This window comes from Pimephales promelas, chromosome 4, assembly GCF_988280905.1.
Source record: "Pimephales promelas chromosome 4, fPimPro1.hap1.1, whole genome shotgun sequence".
In the NCBI taxonomy this organism is placed as follows: Eukaryota; Metazoa; Chordata; class Actinopteri; order Cypriniformes; family Leuciscidae; genus Pimephales; species Pimephales promelas.
Genome location: NC_142772.1, coordinates 1,077,186 through 1,089,374, shown reverse-complemented (window position 1 = coordinate 1,089,374; position 12,189 = coordinate 1,077,186). Strand labels below are relative to the sequence as shown.

Genomic DNA, 12,189 nt, shown 5'->3' with positions numbered 1-12,189 from the left:
TAAATGATATGAAACAGAAGCTCTGCAGTCACTTTCATAACTGCTAATATTCTTAATAGCCCAATCAGAAACTCCCTCAGCCGCTGGGATATTATGGACTTATGTATTTCAGATAAAGCCATTCTTCAGGGCGTCACAGGAACCGTATATCTGATGCCGTATATCATGATGAGGGAGATTAATGACGGAAACGTCTTTTGTTTGGATGAAATAAAATTAAAAAAAGGATTGGAATTGCAAGAGACCAAACGTAACTAAAATATTAATGCGAAACTAACTGAAATAAACCGTGTAACTTTTAAAAACATGTATATAAATCACACGAACAGAATGAAACAGATGTGTCAAATGAAGTGAATTATATAAACAAATGTAAGTATTAAATTACAAATGTAACTGTTTAAGGGTGATGTCATTACTGTTAACAGCTGTACACACACATATCTATCTATCTATCTATCTATCTATCTATCTATCTATCTATCTATCTATCTATCTATCTATCTATCTATCTATCTATCTATCTGTCTACCTGTCTGTCTATCTATCTATCTATCTATCTATCTATCTATCTATCTATCTATCTATCTATCTATCTATCTATCTATCTATCTATCTATCTATCTGTCTATCTGTATGTCTGTCTGTCTATCTATCTATCTATCTATCTATCTATCTATCTATCTATCTATCTATCTATCTATCTATCTATCTATCTATCTATCTATCTATCTATCTATCTATCTATCTATCTGCCTGCCTGCCTGCCTGCCTGCCTGCCTGCCTGCCTGCCTGCCTGTCTGTCTGTCTGTCTGTCTGTCTGTCTGTCTGTCTGTCTGTCTGTCTGTCTGTCTGTCTGTCTGTCTGTCTGTCTATCTATCTATCTGTCTGTCTGTCTGTCTGTCTGTCTGTCTGTCTATCTATCTATCTATCTATCTGTCTATCTGTATGTCTGTCTATCTATCTGTCTATCTGTCTGTCTGTCTGTCTGTCTGTCTGTCTGTCTGTCTGTCTGTCTGTCTGTCTGTCTGTCTGTCTGTCTATCTATCTATCTATCTATCTATCTATCTATCTATCTATCTGTCTGTCTGTCTGTCTGTCTATCTATCTGTCTGTCTGTCTATCTGTCTATCTGTCTGTCTGTCTGTCTGTCTGTCTGTCTGTCTGTCTGTCTGTCTATTCTGCCAAACGTCTTCTTAATGACACTTATACAGTAATGTGGCGTCACTGGAGAATCTGTGTAATATTTGACCCATAAATGTTTGATTCTGGTGTCTATATTAATGATACGAGCCTGAGAAGATTCTGCGAGCTGGATCAGTCGATCTGACGATATTCATCTACTGTATTAGCATAGAGGGATTATTATCAGCGGGCTAATTTTAGCAGCTAGCTAATTTCTGTTAACACAGGGTGTTCTGAGATTGCTGAAACCCAGAGATCGACTTTACCGTGTTCTGCAATTAACATATCCCAGAGAGAGAAGTGCTGTATTATCTGCTTAAAGTCTTGAATTAATCAGAACCGCAGAGCCGAGGCTGCGATGACAGAGAGTCAGGAGTCAGGACAAAGCTACAGTACATATTCATCTAATTAGCATGCTATCTTATATTTACTTTAGTCATCTTCATAAAACAAACCATAATTTTTATAGTAGAAAAACAGCTGCTGTGGTTGCCAGAACTTTACTGTCAAAAATACGGTAGCATCGTTACTGACTTAACTTAAATTTACAGTAATAAACTGTATTTCATTATCTGATGTTAATTTGTCGAGCAATTGAAGTATTAATAACTGTTTTGTATAATTGTAATACACTGAAAACCACCAATCACAGCAGTGATGAGTCACGTGATCAATCAAAGCTTGTCACAAGCAGCTTTTCCACACAAAAGTCAATACAAGAACACAATCATGGTAACATACATGAAACTTTAAAAATGCAAATTTAACAACATTAAACGTAACATAAAACCCTAAACTGATTAGAAAAAAAAAAAACTAAGAAAACTATGACGAAAGGAGTTATTTCAACAAAGCACATCAAATGTGAAGTGTCACGCAAGGAATTGTGGGAATGCCAATTTACAGTTTTTCATTATTTCATTGTTATTTTTCACTTTCGGTATTTTACAATAAAATTACATTAAATGTACCGTTACATCTATTACAGTTATTTACCTATTTAGTACGGACCAATTAACAATTTTTCACTGTATCATTTTTACTGTTAAAATCACGATAATTTTTTACACGTTTTGTAAATGACGAATGCATCCGAGAAGCTGTTTTCAAATAAAAACGTTCATTTTAATAGGGGCCTAAAAACGTAAACTTTTGAAAACTGGGTTCAAAGTGTAAATATTAAAAGGATACAGTTATTATCTCTGTCAAAACTCCAAAAACTCTGATGTTCATATGCACATGGCATTTCTTTATAGTGACATCGCCACCTACTGGCCTGGCAGCAGAACACAGCCATTTTACTCATTTATATTTACAGATCCTGAACGCGGATCGCTTTGGCAACGTTGTCGTCTGTACGCAAAAAACACAAAGTGTCGTGTAGACGTAAAAAAAAACTGTAATAAATAAAAAAAAATTAAACGGTGAAAAATGCTAGGGTGAAAACTGTTAATTGGTTAACAAAGTAACAGAGTTTCTGTACTATATATGGTAAATAACTGTGATGGATCGACATTTAATGTAATTTCACAGTAAAATACCGCACAATTTACAGTATTTGGTAGTGAAAAGAACAAGTCTGAATAATTACAGTAAATAATTTGACATTCCCACATTTCCAAGCGTGACACATCAAATGTATTGTATTTTTGTTGAAATAACTGTTTCTTCATAGTTTGTCATGTACATTAGGGGTTTAACGTTACATTAAATGTTCTTTTTTACATTTCATGTGTGTCACCATTATGGTGATCAGTGTTTGTGTGAATGAAACTGTGCAGCTTCCATATATTAGTATTAACTTTAATGTGGTCATGTGACTCTCATCTCCACTGTGATTGGACTAATATTAAAACAGATAATAGTACTTCAAAAGGTCAGCATATTCAAGTTTACTTGTCACTTGTATTGTTATGTATAGTTGATTTAGTTCTGGCGCCCCCCTGTGGTAGTTCTCTAGAAATATAAGAGATCACATTACACGCAGTCAGCTTTGTTTTGCGTTTCTAAAAGCATAATATGCAAGTTAATTCTTCATTGCATAATGCTTGATGATATATACTAGCATATATTTGTGATAGGTGTATTTGAAGCTTTGACTTATGATAGCCTTTAGCTATTAGCCTAGCCATTAGCCTAGTAGATACTATATGAATCAATATCTGTATTTGTTGCTCTTTTCTTTGTTACCTGATAATTCTATTTAAGTAAATTGAAGACACTGATATCATTTGGGGTATTTTTCATATAAGTTTCAGAACTACATGAATGGCCTTTAGACAATGTATTATTATCAATGTATTTTTTCAGTATTACTCCTACTTCATAATGTATCTTATCAGAGATATGAATCCTGACTCGTTTGTACTTTATGGATGGAGTTTGGCTAGCTGTTAAAATGCATCTTGCATGCAAGGAGAACATCACATTGACATTATATCAGATAATGTTGTTGTTTTTTCTGTGTAAGGTGAGTCCGTAAAACCTTACATGTTGCTATCGTATTTTTTACGGTAAATTTCTCCCGGCCGTTTCTTTTTACCGTTTTTTTTTTTTTTTTTTTTTTTTTTTTACAGTGTACCCTGAGCCTCGTCATCTTTATGATCCCGCACAATAAACAAGCAGGCGTTCAGTGGAGCGCATGTGTTCTTCCTGAGGACCCGGACGCCAGGACCCCCAGCTGCAGCCCTCGCTCGTCCTGCCAGAAGAGACAGTGCTCATTATTCCCTCGGCCAAAGCTCTCTCGTCGTTGATATTCTGCTCATGAAGCTCTAAGAGTGTGTGAGAGGCTGCTTCTCTCTCTCTTTATCCGCCTCCGTGAAGGATGACCAGAACAGGTACCGGTCGGTCCGGCGCGGGTCCGGCGCGTGACGTGTTTGGGTCGCAGCTCTTTGCCTTGAGCTTCTGAACGGATTGTTTGAGCCTGTAGCTCATTAGACATCAGCGCGTGTCTGGGTTAGCATGCATCTAATGCGAGAGTGGGCGAATAAAACATGCATTGCTCAGAAAATGCATGCTGGTAAATTTTGCTATAATTGTTTAGCATAAAACAGGTTGTTTATAGGTCCCATCATCTGTCATGTCAAAAAATCTATACATATATTTTGTGGTATTTGCATTTTCCCATAGTGTGACAACATGCCCCATGATTGGGAAATATGTGCAAAAATAATGCAAACTGTCATCTGGTATACTTTGTTTATATATTTATATATATATATATATATATATAGTTTTCTCTCTCTCTCTCTCTCTTTAGTTAGATGCATGACTGTCTGTTTCCCCATAGTTAGACAACATTGCTCAGATCATGCAAACTGGTTATTTTGCTTTACAAAAATGTTGTGCATAAAACAGGTACAGGTGAGACTCGAAAAATTTGAATATCGTTCAAAACCCCAAATTCAAAATTAGAATATTTCAAAAGGTTTTAATAACCTGTAATCCATATTTATCAAAATTATAACAAATAAGGGCTTAATTTTGCATGTAATGAGTTTATATAATATATTAGTTTCACCTTTGAAGTTGAATTACTGAAATAAATGAACTTGTGTATGATATTATAATTTTCGAGTTTCACCTGTGGTTTAAAGAGATCATTATGTGTCATGTTAAAAAAAAAAATATATGTATTTTTTTTTTATTAATATTTGCATTTCCCCATAGTGTGACAACATGCCCCACAATTAGGAAAGATGTGCTAAAATGATTCAAACTGTCATCTGTCAAACTTTGTTAAAACTATATATATATATATATATTTTTTTTTTTTTTAATTGTGTCTGTATATATATATATATATATATATATATATATATATATATATATATAAAATTGTCTTTTTGTATACTTCTAGTTTTATGACTGTTGTATTGCTGTAATTTTTAACTCTTTTTTTTTTCTAGTTAAGAGCCTAATAACATCTGGCAAAGGGACTACCAATGAAAACTAGCCTTTGGGCTAATTTGGGTACATTTACATTTAAGAATGATTATTAATGTACACTGTCCCTTTTCTAAATAAATAAATAAATAAATAAATATATATATATATATATATATATATATATATATATATATATATATATATATATATATATATATATATCCTCTTTCAAGATAGATGCTGTACTTGCAATATGCCACACTATTGGGGAATGTGTTTTAAATGTGCTTAAACAATGCAAACTTGACCTTAAAAAGATAGTTAACGTTTATAATAGTTAGGTTTCTCATCATTTACTCACACTCATGTTGTTCCAAATCTTGTTTAAAAAATAAAATAATTCTATTAAAAAAATCTATTAAAAACAACATAATATTGATGTTTTGGAATATTTCCTCCTCCAGTGAGACGATGTGTTTGCATGACTGAAATCACACACTGTTACCCCGTATAGTGTGATAAAATGTCCCATCATTTGCAGTCAACGTGTATTTCAGCCCTTATATAATAACAATAGGTTTTTATAATCACGAATACCGGTAAAAAGTTCAGTGCGATAGTGAACGAATAAAAATGGCATTGCTCAGATAATGCAAACTGGTCATTTTGCTACGGTATTTTTATAAAAATGAATCAACTGCATATAATTAGGTCTTTAGAAGAAGAAAAAACACCTCTGCGACAGTCCAAATTAGGCCACAAAGAGCAGCTAAGAGCTTGCGGCGTGTGGGCCGATCATTAAAATTGACGGACATCATATCTTTGCATAATATTATAATAGAAGTGCATATCGACCAGGTTTGATTCACGGCACCAGTAATGGGATGCATCCCGGAAAAACTCTTTAGGACTCTCTCGGCTGCGCCTTTCGCTTTGTGTCCATCATAATCACTCAATTACCAAAAGCTTCAAAGTCAAATTTGACATCAAGCGCATAAAGCGCGAGAGCTCCCCCAACAGTTCCGTGTCAGAAACACACTCACACCAGTTCACCTCCAGCTCTGAGCCTCTCGGTGCCCTCAAACACACAGATCCGCATCTCTCCACCACCGGCCACACATGCTCGTGAGATTAATGCGAGTGTGCACACTTCATACCCTTCTGCATCACACAGCCAGCGAGACACAGGCCCGAAGGGGGACCTCTCCACTGCAGTGTGTGCATGTTTATTGACTTTGCAGATGCAGCAGGAAAAAATACAAAGGAGAAAACAGTGTTGACGCGTCCTCCAAGCGTCCAGCTGATCCACTCAGCCTCTCCAAACACATATGGTGTCATTTTTCATACTTCATTTATGCTTAGCATGGGTTGACTCAGCAAACGGACAGCATCTAACCACACACACACACACTCAACTTGCTTTCTGTAATGCAACAATGAGCAATGCGTGGACTGAAAACAGATCTGATCACGCGCGCGCGGATAATGGAAGCATCTGCAGTCCAGTTTCAATCCGTGCAGAAACACACACGCGCGCGCGCGCGGCGCACCGGAGCTCAGTGAAGTGCTGCATTTACAATCCCTTTCGCCATTGAGTTGCACATGCTTCATTAAAGACTCACCTGAAACTGCTGCTCCCGTGAATCGGGAATCTGACGCTCCGCGCTGCTTTAAAGTTCGGCTGAGGCTCCGGGTCCGAAGCTCATGGTGTGCGATCGGGTCAGCGGTTCCTCTCATGCTCAAGAGGGACAAATCCGGCGGTTCGGGTCGCAGAACAGCGTCTGAGAAACAGGAGGAAATATCCGATGGAGAGACGGAGAGTCCGACTGACTGCTGAGAAACGCGCAGAGAAACGAGGAGGAGGCGCCGAGCATCACTTTACTGGATCGTATAGGAGGGTGATGGCAGACAGAAAGGGGAGGGACTGAAGGAGAGAGAGAGAGAGAGAGAGAGAGAGAGAGAGAGAGAGAGAGAGAGAGAGAGAGAGAGAGAGAGAGAGAGAGAGACATTATTTGATTTGAGTTTTGCTGTATAGCTTCATTTGATTAATTTCTTTCCAATAGCATGATATGTGCATGTGTTAACATATTTTTGACTTTTAATCATTCCCAGGATGTGAATTCTTGATATACATTTTAACAGCTTTCATTTGGCGTTCATGTGGCATTTTTTTTTTTTTTTTTTTTTTTTATCAGGAGTTAAATTTCCACTAGTAAAAATGTTAATGCTTGATTACAACAGCGACGTCATCTCATCAGTCGCTGACATATGAATTCTAGATTTTTAGAATTTAATTTCAACTAGCTAGTAAAAACTATAATTCTTGATTTCTGTAATTGCATGTTCACTACACTCTTAGAAGAAAGGGTTCTATATAGAACCTTCAAAGGTTCTATCAGTGCTACGTATTTGGAACCCCTAAAAGGTTCTATACACTCTTAAAAAAGGGCTCCTCTGGGTTCTATATAGAACCCTGGGGTTCCGTACTTGGCCAATAGAACCTTTTACCAAAAAAAAAAAAAAAAAGTTATATATAGAACCATTTTGGAGTTCCATATATGAAGCGGGGGATGGAACCATTTCTGGTTCTAAATAGAATATGTTTATAAAATACACCAAATGTGTTTCAACACTTCTGTAAATATAATGTCTGAACATAACTGATAAACAAAGTGTGTCGAATGGTGTGATAAAATGGTGAGTAAGTTAAACGCCGGTCGAGCGCTGTCCATGGTTCTGAACACCGGGCCGTTCCGGGTTACAGATATGCGCTGTCCGTGGTGCTGAACACTGGACTGTTCCGGTTTAAATATAAGCGCTGTCCGTGGTGCTGAACACTGGACTGTCCCGGGTTACATGTATGCGCTGTCCGTTGTACTGAAACTGTATTGTTGTAAGTAATGCAAGTAATTCAAGCCTATCGGTTACGAAAACAGAAATGCAACACTCTTATTTATTTATTTTATTTTATTGTCTTTGTTGATAAAACAAACAAATGTGTTTAGATGAACTGCTGGGCCCAGTTGTTCAAAAACTTTAATCTGGAACAGAATAATCTAGATTTGGAATTCCCATGCTTTGCTACCCAGTTTCAGGATCAAGCAATCCATCTTACTTGTCTGTTGGGTTTACAAAGCAAACTAGGATTGGATCTCCCTGATCCACATACACACTTTTTCAGATTATCAAACCTGAGATATCAGTGCTCCAAATTTCTTTGTTTGATTATGTATTTCATGGGGACAAAGCATGTTAATGAACGTTCATGTAAAAAAACAAGATGTAAACAAGCTGGATTATAGCAACATTGCAAAATTACATTTCATAATTGCCGGCTGTTAGCTATGATAATAACAACAGGTAGAAGAGACAGACAGTGTGGGTCACTTTAAGTGTGTATTATCTAAAAGAGAAAGAAATCAACATATGCAAACAAACATGCCCTTCCATCTTCAATTTCCTTTAAGAAATCAGCCCCCTACGGTGAGGGACATGGAGATGAAAATATATGCGCTGGGAGTAGAAATATAAAATATAACGAAAGTTTTGAGTTCCCCAAGAAATGTTGTGTTTATGCTGAAAAAAACTCAAAAGTTTTTATTGGGAGTGAACATAAAGTTTCTTAGGGGGCACAAAACATTTGTGAGAAAAAACAAAGGCATTTAAATTCAGCTTTTCCCTCATCCCATGTCCCTTTAGGGCTTCCGTAGATCCTCATGTGAACCACAACAAAAACAAACAAATATTAAAGATGCAACTATAGGGATGCAATTGTTAAAAATGTCTTTTAACTGGTGTTCATCTGATGTTTGTGCCAATGTGGCATATACAGGGATTAAAAAACACTTAAAATTAAATATATAATTTTTTTATTTGAGGCTTAATGGGTTGCCTATAATGTCTACTCCTAATTTATTATTTTAACAGTAAAACTAATGGGAAATAAATATTGAAATGTGTATATATGACATAATACAATGTTTTAAAGTTTTATTACATTTTTGTTCCTGAAATCCATTATCCAGGATAATCCAGATTATTATTATTTTTTTTTAATTTTCCAATTGAACAACACAAACTGATGATTTAATTCAGATCAAAACCAAGATTGAATCTTTTTTTGTTGTTTATGAATCCCAGTGCTATTTTATCATCAATAGTTTGTTTGTTTGTTTGTTTGTTTATTTTGTTATTTTAGTACATTTAAATTAGATTCAAATGAGTAATTTTCCCTGGCAACCAGCTTAAATAATTTATTTTATTTTATTTCATTTTATTTTATTTATTATTATTATTATTATTATTATTATTATTATTATTATTATTATGTGGATGTTTGGCTTTCAAATATCTGAAATTTTTTTTTTTTTTTTTGACATGATAAGTTAATTTACTGATAGAGACAGGCTTGGAATGTGAATTCATCTGTACAAAAAAAAAAATCTCTTGAAAATGAGGCAAAACATTTTTGTGGTCATAGTGTGTGTTCAGCTTAGTCATAGATACCTGCATTTAGTATAACACGAATACACACTGCTGTTCTAGTCGTTTGCACGCCTCCCAGATCCAGACCAATTTAATAACATTAGACCTGGAACAATTTTACCTCCAAAAACAATTTGAAGGATCTGAAACTGATGAATCCATTGCAGCGTTCAGTGCTTGAAATGAAATGAGATATGGGGATTGGTGAAGGTACGGTGCCGATCTGCAGTGGAGGTGATTATCGCGTTAAGAACAGTGGAAATAGACTGACATCTTGACTGAGACCTGAAATCCAGAACACACTTACACGAGTTCTCAAGACCAAGAGCACAAGATCAAGACTCAGGCCAGGGTTATTTTAGTGTCAGAATAAATTCCTCTTGCGACATCTCTTCTCTTCTCAGATGATGAGGGCGGGGCTATAACCTGTCACTCACATGAGATCAGCCAATAGCAAACCACAACCATCCAATCAAATCCCCACAGACACAATCAAGCCATGTTCTTATTCGACAAGCGTTTCACTCGATATACAGCACAATAGAGGAGAAAACTTCTCTTTGATGCAAATACTGTTGTCTCTTTTGGTACTGATGCATAATCATCTTAAATTATGTTATGAATGAAACCACACTTACAAATATGATTTATAGTTTTTGTTTTGGTTGTTTTCACAGCTCATTTTCACCTCTTATCTCATCTTTTTGATCTTTATTTATGGTTGTTCTCAGATGCTGATTGCATGTCTGTTCATATATATATATATATATATATTAAAGACGAGGCATTCGGATGTCAAGCATTTATAAGCCAGCCGTTTGACGTGACACGCGGCTCACAGCAGCACGTATGTGTGCTCGACGTGCGAAAAACACTGACAACCCACTAATGAGAGTTCGCTGCAGGTTTGGCTTGCGAATCGTTTTCAATCCGTCATGATTTATAATTACCACGATCTGTCATGGCATTTGTATCTCTGAGATGGAGTTTATGGTCAGTAATGATCAATCTCACAGGGTTCAGAAACTCCTGGATCTTCCACAGATGGACTGTGTTCCTCTAAAGATCTCAGATATTGGTGTTACTCTGTAGAAAAACACGTGGAATATACAGTAATTTACTGTGTTTTTATTTTACAGTAAGCTACTTGTCACTTGCTGCCAGTTGATTACCGTGATTTTATTATACAGTAAGTTACTTGTCACTTGCTGCCAGTTAATTACTGTGATTTTATTATACAGTAAGTTACTTGTCACTTGCTGCCAGTTAATTACTGTGATTTTATTTTACAGTAAGTTACTTGTCACTTGCTGCCAGTTGATTACCGTGATCTTACTTTGTATTATACAGTAAGTTACTTGTCACTTGCTGCCAGTTAATTACCGTGATTTTATTGCTGCCAGTTAATTACCATGATTTTATTTTACAGTAAGTTACTTGTCACTTGCTGCCAGTTAATTACTGTGATTTTATTATACAGTAAGTTACTTGTCACTTGCTGCCAGTTAATTACTGTGATTTTATTTTACAGTAAGTTACTTGTCACTTGCTGCCAGTTAATTACTGTGATTTTATTTTACAGTAAGTTACTTGTCACTTGCTGCCAGTTGATTACCGTGATTTTACTTTGTATTATACAGTAAGTTACTTGTCACTTGCTGCCAGTTAATTACCGTGATTTTATTGCTGCCAGTTAATTACCATGATTTTATTTTACGGTAAGTTACTTGTCACTTGCTGCCAGTTAATTACTGTGATTTTATTTTACAGTAAGTTACTTGTCACTTGCTGCCAGTTAATTACTGTGATTTTATTTTACAGTAAGTTACTTGTCACTTGCTGCCAGTTGATTACCGTGATTTTACTTTGTATTATACAGTAAGTTACTTGTCACTTGCTGCCAGTTAATTACCGTGATTTTATTGCTGCCAGTTAATTACCATGATTTTATTTTACAGTAAGTTACTTGTCACTTGCTGCCAGTTAATTACCATGATTTTATTTTACAGTAAGTTACTTGTCACTTGCTGCCAGTTAATTACCATGATTTTATTATACAGTAAGTTACTTGTCACTTGCTGCCAATTGATTACTTTGATTTTATTTTACAGTAAGTTACTTGTCACTTGCTGCCAGTTAATTACCATGATTTTATTTTACAGTAAGTTACTTGTCACTTGCTGCCAGTTAATTACTGTGATTTTATTTTACAGAAAGCTACTTGTCACTTGCTGCCAGTTAATTACCGTGATTTTATTTTACAGAAAGCTACTTGTCACTTGCTGCCAGTTAATTACTGTGATTTTATTTTACAGTAAGTTACTTGTCACTTGCTGCCAGTTAATTACTGTGATTTTATTTTACAGTAAGTTACTTGTCACTTGCTGCCAGTTGATTACCGTGATTTTACTTTGTATTATACAGTAAGTTACTTGTCACTTGCTGCCAGTTAATTACTGTGATTTTATTTTACAGAAAGCTACTTGTCACTTGCTGCCAGTTAATTACCGTGATTTTATTTTACAGTAAGTTACTTGTCACTTGCTGCCAGTTAATTACCATGATTTTATTTTACAGTAAGTTACTTGTCACTTGCTGCCAGTTGATTACTTTGATTTTATTTTACAGTAA

At 35.5% G+C, this 12,189-nt stretch overlaps 1 protein-coding gene and 1 pseudogene across 1 annotated transcript in view; both read right to left on the bottom strand.

Moving 5' to 3' along the window:
- brinp1 (BMP/retinoic acid inducible neural specific 1) overlaps positions 1 to 6,952 on the bottom strand; it is a 172,338-nt gene extending 165,386 nt beyond the window's left edge. Inside the window, exon 1 of the mRNA XM_039662013.2 lies at positions 6,696 to 6,952. The gene's annotated coding sequence lies outside the window, so the exon portion shown is untranslated. The remainder of the gene's footprint in view (positions 1 to 6,695) is intronic.
- LOC148981531 (uncharacterized) overlaps positions 6,113 to 12,189 on the bottom strand; it is a 41,864-nt pseudogene continuing 35,787 nt past the window's right edge.